Consider the following 10,151-nt stretch of genomic DNA (forward strand, 5'->3'; position numbering starts at 1 on the left):
TTAACTTTCCTATATGTCTTGTACTATCCGATGCCTACAAAATAGGGTTACCAGTAAAAACAGGAAAATATGATGACAAAGCTTAACAACATATTGGGCAATGCCATTGTTATCTCTGAAAGCAGATTTCAAAATGTAAAGCATTTTAACACTTTAAAATACTATACACACTGGAGTTATGATTACTTTTAGCAATAATTGACAAGCACCTGACTTAAGTAAGGTAAAGAGAAAAGGAGCAAGGCATCAGTCACGACTTCATTCACACTTTCTGAAACTTTCAACTTTCTTTTCCTGTGAGATTCAAACAGAGGTTTTCTTCTTTATCCCTATGCAGAGGACTCAGTTATCAGAAACCTTTCCCTAATCTGATGCAGAGGAGGAGTTGAACAAGGCAGTGGGAAGATCAGGAGAAGGGAGACGAGGCCCTTGGAAGAACAGGACCTCCACAAGGGTGACCCAAGAGCTCCAAGGACTAGATCTCACCCAGACCTCTAGGAGCCTGAACCACTCCCTGCCATTCACTATACCTCAAGTAGCCTCAAGATTATTCTTCCCATCACTCAGCATCGGCTCACTGTGGGCTCCTGTAGGACAACACGTGCCTCCTTCTCCCTGAAGGACAGCTACCTGACCAAGAGGACCCAGGCTGTCGAGCCCAAGAGGACTCATATAAGGTTGGACCCTGCCTGCCTTGCAGCTGGACAGCCCAGGATAGAAATGGCCATGCTTGGTAGCTTACTTCTATCAGGACGAGGACTTCTCAGTTGACTCTGAGCTACTTTATCTATGAATTCTGCTTAGCCTCAGGCCACCATCAATCTTAGCCTATCCAGAGGTTTACTACTTGGACTATATTATTTTCACCTAATGCTGCCTACACCACACTATACTGATAGCAGCACACCTGCCTGAAATGCTTCTCAAGCCCCTGATTACTGGGGTAATTATATCTCCCTAGTTTGCCTGAGACAGTCTCAATTTGTATCTATTGTCCCTATATGATACCCACAGCTTCCCTTTCACTCTGAAAAGAGTCCTGGTTTGAACCATAAATAGTATGATCATATTACTATGCCCCAACTTTAAGGCATCTGCCTTCATATTCATTCCGTAAAGAAATGCATCCATAGCCCTGTAGATAAATCAATCACTACTCTAGACTATCCAGGAAAACCACTAATGATTAAAAAACCAGTGATTTGACTCCTAATGCCCAAGCGTTTATCAATAGCTGATATGCTATATGATCCTTGCTTATTTATTATCCATCTTGCCAACTGGAATATAATTTCCATAAGGGCAGGAACTTTTCCTGTTTTGTACGCTGTTGTATCCCCAGCACTTAGAAAGTGATCAATAAATACATTTTGGTTAAATAAATGAATGAAAGAAATCCAAGAGCTAAAATAGCAGAATTTGAATCTTACCATGGTTTCAGAACTATACCAAGGTCTTTACGTATACTGTATTTTTCAATCCTAAGAACAGCTCTTAAGATTGCAATAGTGCAAATATTACTTTTAAAGATGCATAAATTAAGGAAGAGCAAAAATAAATAATTTGGCCAAGGTCACATGGCCAGAACACCTTGGGCCCAGGATACACAAGTGACTGTAGTACTACAGTGCATAGAAAGCCTGTTGACGCTACAGCTGAACCATGCATCTCTGTTTTTTCACTTTCAAAAATTTTGTGGGAACAGAAATAGACTAGCCCTTTTGTTTTGTTTTGTTTTTAGCAGGTTTGAGGAAGATCAGGTTTAGGTAGAATCAAATACTTTCAATTTCTGAAAAGATATATTTTGATTTTTTAAAAACCAATAAACTGAAAACTTGTCATGCTTCCAAGTCTGGAGAGTAGTTAATGAAGAAAGCATATGCTTCATTTCAGTATTTCTCTGAGATGGTTACAACAGCTAACACTAAATCAGGCAGTGTTGACTGCACTATCACCATCTTGCTAGTAGACAGTAGAGGGAACTGTTAGTACACTGAGCAAGAATGTGTAAACAGGCTATGGCAAAGGGGAAAAGCAACCAACTACAGCATACATCACACTTGGATCTCCTCTCCTCTAAATATGATGCCATTTCATCAAGAAGTTCTCCTACCCTGACAACTTCTTCTAGTCTGTTCTGAATGATATCTCTAAAAGATTGGTTTTGCATGGTAAAGTACTTAGAATTTCTTTTTTATTGAGTTTTTTCACTGGAATCTCATTATCATTCAGAGGAAGTTTAAGCTACCTGTCCAAGCCCCCAAGGATTTTCACCACTCCTCTTCTTTTCCTCTCCAGTCATTGCCTGCTCTGACCTCTTCACCTCCTTCTCACAATCCCAACCATCTGGAACAATTTTTTTATTTTCCTCTGACAAGTGTCATATCTTGCTTAAGACTCTCCTTAAAACTCTCTTCTTCTGAGGAGTTCATTTCAACCTTGCTTTGATAGATGTATGGGCCTTCTGGTCATGATATCTACCACTTCACTGATAGCCAGGGATTGACGGTGCTAGTCTACTGTCTAGTCAAGTCGCCCTTCCTTTCTCACTATCCTATGTGTTTCCCCCTCCAAAAAGTGCCTGATAAGTCAAAGAGAGTTATCTTTCCAGATAGAAGAGGAATATTTTTACTCAAGAGTTTAGGCGCCACTATAGTCCACTACAAGAAGCACCAAACTTCTTGGATAGTTGAGAAAACAGCTATTCTACCTTCAAAGATCATAAGTAGGTAGGGTGAGCTGAATGCATGCCTTACATGTTTGTCTCTCCTACATGGTTCCTAAAGTATCAGGGGAAATATCCTATTGAAATTCTTGCATGTACCACCTGAGTTTCTAAAGTTACATTGCATGGATCATTTAAAAAGAGAACCAAGACCTGTTAAAATTTCAGTAGAGAATCTAATATGATTGGTGGAACAGGCATTAAAATTAAATATGTTTCATAAAACTCTCACGTCAAATGACGTAAACTAGAAAGGTTTCATGGTCACATAATCTTGGAAAGAAATACACACATACTTTCTACCTTGGAAATTAATAATGAACATTAATGAACATTAACAGAATAAGGTTCTGAGAAGTCCTCCCAAAACCAAACTATTTACTATTTTACTCAGTGCTTCCTAAATTTGTTTGATCACAGAACTCTTCTTTTGATTGACACAGCACACATTGTTATCTAGCAGAAATAGCATCCAAGAGAACACAATTTAGGAAATACTGACTCAGAAAATAAAAGCTGGAATAGGCCTACAAAATAAATCAAGTCCAGCCCATTGATCTTATTGATAAGTAAACTTAGACATAGAGAGGATGTCTGGAACTCATGAAATATTACATATTTTAGTTTCTGTATCAGCTTCCTTGAGTCTAAGTTTCCCCATGCCAATCCATCTTCCCCTAATTCCTGCCAGACAAATTTCTCCTTGCCCATCATTTTATATCATAGTCAAATATCTCAAAATTACCTCATTGACATAGCCTAAAAGTCACACTCCTTAGCATGGCTTTCTATGACTTGTAATTTCAGTGTCATATAAATGTGCCCAAAGTGCTGACCAAGGTGTAGAGCTGCTTCCCAAAGACATCCAGCGCTTTCCCACCTCTGGTGATTCTGCTCATCTCTGTTCACCAAATCCCACCCATCCTCTGATGGTACTTTCTTCTAGAACTCCCTTAGCTGGAATTTTGCATTCACTCGTGTTCCCAAAGCACAACATTTGTGTACTTTAACCTATTAGACTTCATTGTGTATTTAAGGACTTGGCTGATATTCTCCTTAAGGGGAGGGTCTGCATTTGGTTCATCTGAATCTGGTTGCACAAATCAGGTTCATAGCAAATATTTGTACAGTTAAAGCATATAGTTCACAGTCACACAGACATGTAGCAACAGAGTGAGGGTTAGACTCTGCCACCTTCCACAACTGATATTGTTGCTAATAAAACCTAGCAAAAACAATGGGAATGTATTGATGGGTATGATACTGTACTTTCAGGTTTCATAGGAACCACAGCATACCATCAATATTACCATTGCTATACACTCATCTATTTCATTTTGAAAACACTCCAAGATGAGAAATAATGATATGTAAAATTACTGTAACTTAGAAAATGCTATTTTTAAACAAATCTTATGAAAGCAACAGGACTGTGGAAATTATTCTTTCTAAGTAAAATTAGAATGATGAAGGGAACACCATTTAAGACTTGGAGACAGACATGGATTTAATCCTTCCTTCGGGGACACTCTAGTTCTATGACCACTGTTAACTCTTTAAGTCTCTGTTTCTTCATCTATAAAATGGAAAACAACATTTATTGAGCATTAACCGCATGCCAAGTATTATCTACTTAACCAATACTTAGCATATATTATCTCATACAATTTTCATAACAAGTATATGAGGTAAATAGTATTCCCATGTTATGTGTAAGGAAACTGAGGCTCAGAAATTATTCAAATAACATGTCTAAAGATACATAGCTAGCTACTATATGTCAGAGGCAGGATTCAAACCCAACTTTTCAGAGGTAAAGCAAATTCTGTTTCTATGCCCTCTATCCCAGAAGTAATGGTAAGAATTAAATAAAATGATACATATGAAATCCCCTGATATAGTGTATCTCATACTAGATTTGCTCCACAAATGCTCCTTCCTTTCCCATTTCCTTCTCTGTTCATGGATTAATGAGAATTGCACCAAATTGTCATTGACTTTCAGAAATTTTCTGTAATTTTAACTGGAGCTAGTTGATCCTTGAGTCCAGATTTGGATGTTCAGAGAAATGCAGAGATATTCAAAGCCCATTGCTCTAACCTCCGACTTGTTTTATCTGAGTGGTAGCATCTTTTCTCTACACACACACACAGCAATGAAGTGCCCCAAATATGCAGATGTAATGTGAAAAACTCAGCCAATCACTAAATGTTTAAAAAGTATCCAGATGTTGGATTTAATGTAGACAAACCATCTGGCAGATCAGCTTAGTTTTCTACTTTTCATCCAGCTGTTGGATGCTATGGATGGACAGCCTAGGTCTGTACTTAAAGATGAGCAAAGAAAATGGTGTCAGATGTATAGTGCTAGTCCTCTAGAAAACAATTCCAATTCAATAGGTTCTAGGTAGCGTTAATATTCTTGAGGGAGAAAAACAGAAATTCCACAGAGCAATGATTTTTGTTTGGAACTGCCCATTTTAACACACTTTTCATGGACAACTCTTTTCTTCAGAAACTTATGGTCTCACAATATTAGTGAAATTTGAAGTAACTGACTTCCACTAGCAAAAATTCCAGATTCATATTTAGAGCCAAATATTTTATAGAACAAAAGTGCCATTGAATTATTTTATTTCAACAGCAAGTTATCAAAATGCACAATGCCAGAAAGTAAATAATCTTTGGCAGAGTGAAAAAGAGTGTAGCGTCACCCAGCACCAAGTTATAGACCAAAGATGATCTACCAAATACCTGTGTCCCTCTACCTTCAGCATACTCACATGTGATGAGGCACCAAGTCAAGGTCCAGACGCAGAGGCAGCCCATGAGTTATAAGGATTGAAGTTTATTTTGAGTCTACTTTGCAAAAAGTTAAATACCTCCAGGCTTAATAATCGATTTTTAAAACGTTTATAACTAGAAAAAATGAAGACTCTTTTTCTTTCCAGATAATGTATCATTCACATATTATAGCATTAAATATTTTAATATTCTTTTTCCTTAAAAAATATGACTATATATTAAAATGAAAAATTAACCAAAGTGATAAATGCTGCTTCTCTCCTTAATTTCTATGGGGCAGATTTTTTTCATATTTAGGAGTCAAATGTGATATAAAAATGTCCTATAACAAAGCAGTAAAAGGAACAGTGAAAATGAAATAAATACAACAAATATTATTTTGTTAATAATAAAGTAGCCACAAAATCATAGGATACATACCAACCTCTGAGAAATTATGAAAGGATGCCATGAAATAAAGCAAGGGAAAATGATGAACAAAAAAATCAGACGCTCTGGAAAAAGCAAAGAGAAAAAGATGGGCATGAAAATTTATAGACGGTTTGAGGGTAGGTTTTCAAAGTGGCATGTGACAGAGCCAAGCACAAATCCTCTTACTTATTAACGGGATTTGTTCCTGTACCTGTCACACATTGCTTTGAAAATATCTGCCTCCGTGAAAGGTATACTGCTTCTCTCCGTCAGTTTTACTCTTAAGAGACTAATGTATAATCTCTTTAGGTTTCATCTTTTGTATTTCTGTGCATATGACAAATTGTTTTGAACACTCTTCATCCATACACATAAGAAGGTAGGCACGAAGGGCTTATCACCGCATATTTAAAAATCCCCAAGATACTGTTTTCCTCATTGGAAATAATTGTCCTATTAAAATAATCTCTAGATTTATCGTTGAAAATTTTCCAACTAATGCATTCATGCCTGGATGCCATAAGGCAATTGTTCTCAACCTTATCAAACTTAGTGCCTCTTTTTTATAACAAATATTTTGTAACCCATCTACTATACTGAAATAAAATTTGTAGATATTGTAACCACACTAAGCACATAATTTTAAGAAATCAGTACAATGTCCCAAACATAAATAAAAGAGAAATAAAAAGAAAGTTCTTCATAATAAAATAGCACGCATTTTGAAATGTAAATACCTGAGCACTGCTACATAATGAAGACACAAAGAAGTCGAGTGCTGAGAGCTGTGCAGAGAATCTTGTAAATTTGTAAACGCATCAGTTACTGATGCAAACTGACATAAGATTGCTGTATTGATGCAGCAAACACCAAAGAGAGCTGCCATCAGTGACCAACAATTGGGAAAGTTCGAAATAACAATTTTCTCTTAATTTACATGATTGATTTTTGGAAAATTCAGGGTATATTAAACTGTGAAAAATCTTTTATAATTACATGAAATAGAATAGAAATTACATAAAAATAGATTTTAATTGCAGATAATAATAAATAGGGTTTTCATCTACGTGAATATCCAAGAGGATACTCAAAGTCCTTCAAGCATGGACCAATTTTTCAACGTGCTGGACCTTTCTTCAAGTTGCAAATCTCGAGCATTCCTTGGCTCCATGGACGTCAGTGGTGGTCCCAGCACCACTTCATCCAATTTTTATAAAAATCTAATATGAAGGCCAGCCCAGTGGCATAGCGGTTAAGCTTGGGCGCTCCACTTTGGTGGCCTGGGGTTTGCAGGTTCGGGTCCCTGGCACAGACCTACATACCACTCATCAACCCATGCTGTGGTGGCATCCCATATACAAAATAGAGGAAGATGGGCACAGATGTTAACTCAGGGCCAATCTTCCTCACCAAAAAAAAAAAAAACCTAATACGCCTTTAGAGATTTCCAAAATTCTCTTTAGGGTGTGATATTGTCCCCCAATGAGAACTATTACTATAGGATTACAGAAGGAGGAGGGCTAAAACAAATAACGGTACTTGCATCTTTTTGCTTTTATTTCGTTTTGTTTTTGCTAAGGTGAGGCAAAGCTTGATTTTTTAAAAATCCACCAAGCAATTCACAGTGAGTTAATACATTCTGTGGCAGGAACACTCAAGAGTCTTCTGATCATAACTTTTAGCTAAAAATAAATGGACTGATACTCTGGGTCAAGATGGTGGCGTAGGCAGACTCTGAACTCACCTCCTCCCGCGGACACAGCCAATTTACAACTACACATGGAAAAATTACCCCTGAGACAGAACTGAAAACTGGATAAGAGGAACTCCTGCAACAGAGGACATTCCTAACTGAGGTAGAAGAGGCAGAAACTCCCTTCTAGAGAGGAAAAACGCTGCCTTCATGAGCCGCCAGCTTCACGGCCGCCTGGGAGCAGCGCACAGGTCCGCAGCCCTCCCTGGAGGCACGGGGCCCTGAGCCTGGAGCGTCCCCACTGTGGGCATTTTGTGGACCCAGCACAATCGAGACGAGTGGCATAATGTTTGACTTTGCCTGCAGTAAAACATTAGGGAGCACCCCCAGAAAAGCTGGTTCACAAAGAAATTAAAACCGGCTTTTAAAGGGCCCACACGCAAACTCACCCGTTTCAGAAAGCAACCTAAAATCACCAGAAAGAAAAGTGCACAGTACTTTGGTGAAAAGACACTCACCTAATAGGCCCTGTGTGCATCTTGGTGAGAAGTGAGACCTCTCCAGGGACTGGGACATTGGCGGCAGCCATTGTTGTGGCCTGGTGTGGGCATGCTGACACAGATGCCATTGGAGTTCTCCCTGGGGCCTGCTAGCCCAGGGTCTGCCCCACTCACTAGAGCACCGATTTAATCCAGCTCAGCCAGGGCGGGCCGCCCACCCTAGAGACTGGCCCCACCCAACAACAAGCCCTCAGGCAACTTGTGAGCCTGCATAGATTGGTGACTGGATTCTCTGCAGCCTGGCAACTGAGCTGACTTCAGTGGGGCAGGGCGTGCACAAGGAGCGGGTGGAGAGTGTGGGGCGGTGGTGGAGTGTGTGGGGCTCCCACTGTGGAGAGACTGGGTCCGCTTTGGGAGGTCGGGACGCACACACGGGGCAGGACTGTGTTGACTGTGCATGTGGACCTGTGGGCGGCAGGGCTTGTCAGCTGCAGAAGACTTGTGCTTCTCAAAGACCCACATAGGGGGTTTGCCCCACCTTCCAAAGCCTGAAACAATTGGGTGCTCCCATGCCTGAGGCCAGCCCCACTCAGCTGCAATCCTCAGAGAGCTGACAAGAGATCTAAAGGCTGGAGGCGTATAACAATTGTAAGGCCCTGAGCCTAACAACCTGCCATGCAGGGGGCCTACTCACTTAAAAGAAATACTGCAACACAAATGTGGTATTAGAACTTGCAGCCAACTGTGCTGGGGCTCCCCACACCTGATAAAGAGACTGAAGGGCACACAACAACTACAAGCAGCTGAGCATTACAACAGCTGGCCAGGAGCATAACTCAGCCTCCCTAGGCGCATACAGGGAGAGCAAACAGACCACAACAGAAGGCCACAAATAGCCCACATAGGGGTCACCCCTGGAAAATTGAGAACTGAGGGAAGCACACTGCAGGACTCCTAAGCCATCACTTACATGAGGTCACCTATCCAAGAGCAGGAGACGTAGCTGACCTACCTAATACACAGACACAAGCACAGGGAAAGAGGCAAAATGAGAAGGCAGAGGAATACATTCCAAGTAAGGGAACAGGACAAAACACCAGAAAAGGAACTAAGTGAAACAGAAATGAGCAACCTACCTGACAGAGAGTTCACACAAAGAGTGTTAAGGATACTTACTGATCTGGGGAGAAGAATAGATGAACTCAGTGAGAATGTCAACAAAGAATGGAAGATATAAAAAAGAACCAATCAGAAATCAAGAATACAATACTGGAAATGAAAAATTCACTAGAGGGACTCAAAAGCAGAGTAGAGGATAGAGAAGAATGGATATGTGAGTTGGATGAAAGACTAGAAGAAATTACCCAAGCTGAACAGGTAAAAGAGAAAAGAATTAAAAAGAGTGAGGACAGTCTAAGGGACCTCTGGGACAACATCAAGAGCACTAACATTGGTGTTATCGGTGTCCCGGAAGGAGAAGAGCGAGACAAAGGGGCAGAGAATCTATTTCAAGAAATAATAGATGAAAACTTCCCTAACCTAAGGAAGGAAAGAGACATCCAGGTACAGGAAGCACAGAGAGCCCCAAACAAGATAAACCCAAAGAAGCCCACACCAAGACACATCATAATCAAAATGTCCAGAACTAAAGATAAAGAGAGAATCCTAAAAGCCGCAAGAGAATGTCAAGTTACATACAAAGGAAACCCCATAAGGCTATCAGATGACTTCTCAGCAGAAACCTTACAGGCTAGAAGGGAATGGCATGATACATTTAAAGTGCTAAAAGGAAAAAACTTACAGCCAAGAATACTCTACACAGCAAAGTTACCATTCAAAATGGAAGGAGAGATCAAAAATTTCCCAGACAAGCAAAAATTAAAGGAGTTTGTCACCAAGAAACCAGTGCTACAAGAAATGTTAAAGGGACTGATTTAAGGGGAAAAGAGAAGACTACAAATAGGAAAAATTATCTATTTCCATGATAAGAGGGTAATGGATATAAATGCACAAAAAAG

At 39.8% G+C, this 10,151-nt stretch overlaps 1 long non-coding RNA gene across 2 annotated transcripts in view; it reads right to left on the bottom strand.

Moving 5' to 3' along the window:
- LOC131420512 (uncharacterized) overlaps positions 1–8,309 on the bottom strand; it is an 81,460-nt gene extending 73,151 nt beyond the window's left edge. The window contains exons 1-2 of one of the 2 annotated variants that reach the window (XR_009223551.1): positions 8,152–8,205; positions 5,954–6,023 (exon numbers count right to left, since the gene is read on the bottom strand). This is a non-coding gene — a long non-coding RNA (uncharacterized LOC131420512). Of the gene's footprint in view, positions 1–5,953; positions 6,024–8,151 lie in introns of both variants that reach the window. The other variant, XR_009223550.1, reaches the window with a different exon arrangement.
- Between the last annotated feature and the right edge of the window lie 1,842 nt (positions 8,310–10,151).

Source organism: Diceros bicornis, chromosome 23, assembly GCF_020826845.1.
Source record: "Diceros bicornis minor isolate mBicDic1 chromosome 23, mDicBic1.mat.cur, whole genome shotgun sequence".
Classification (NCBI taxonomy): Eukaryota; Metazoa; Chordata; class Mammalia; order Perissodactyla; family Rhinocerotidae; genus Diceros; species Diceros bicornis.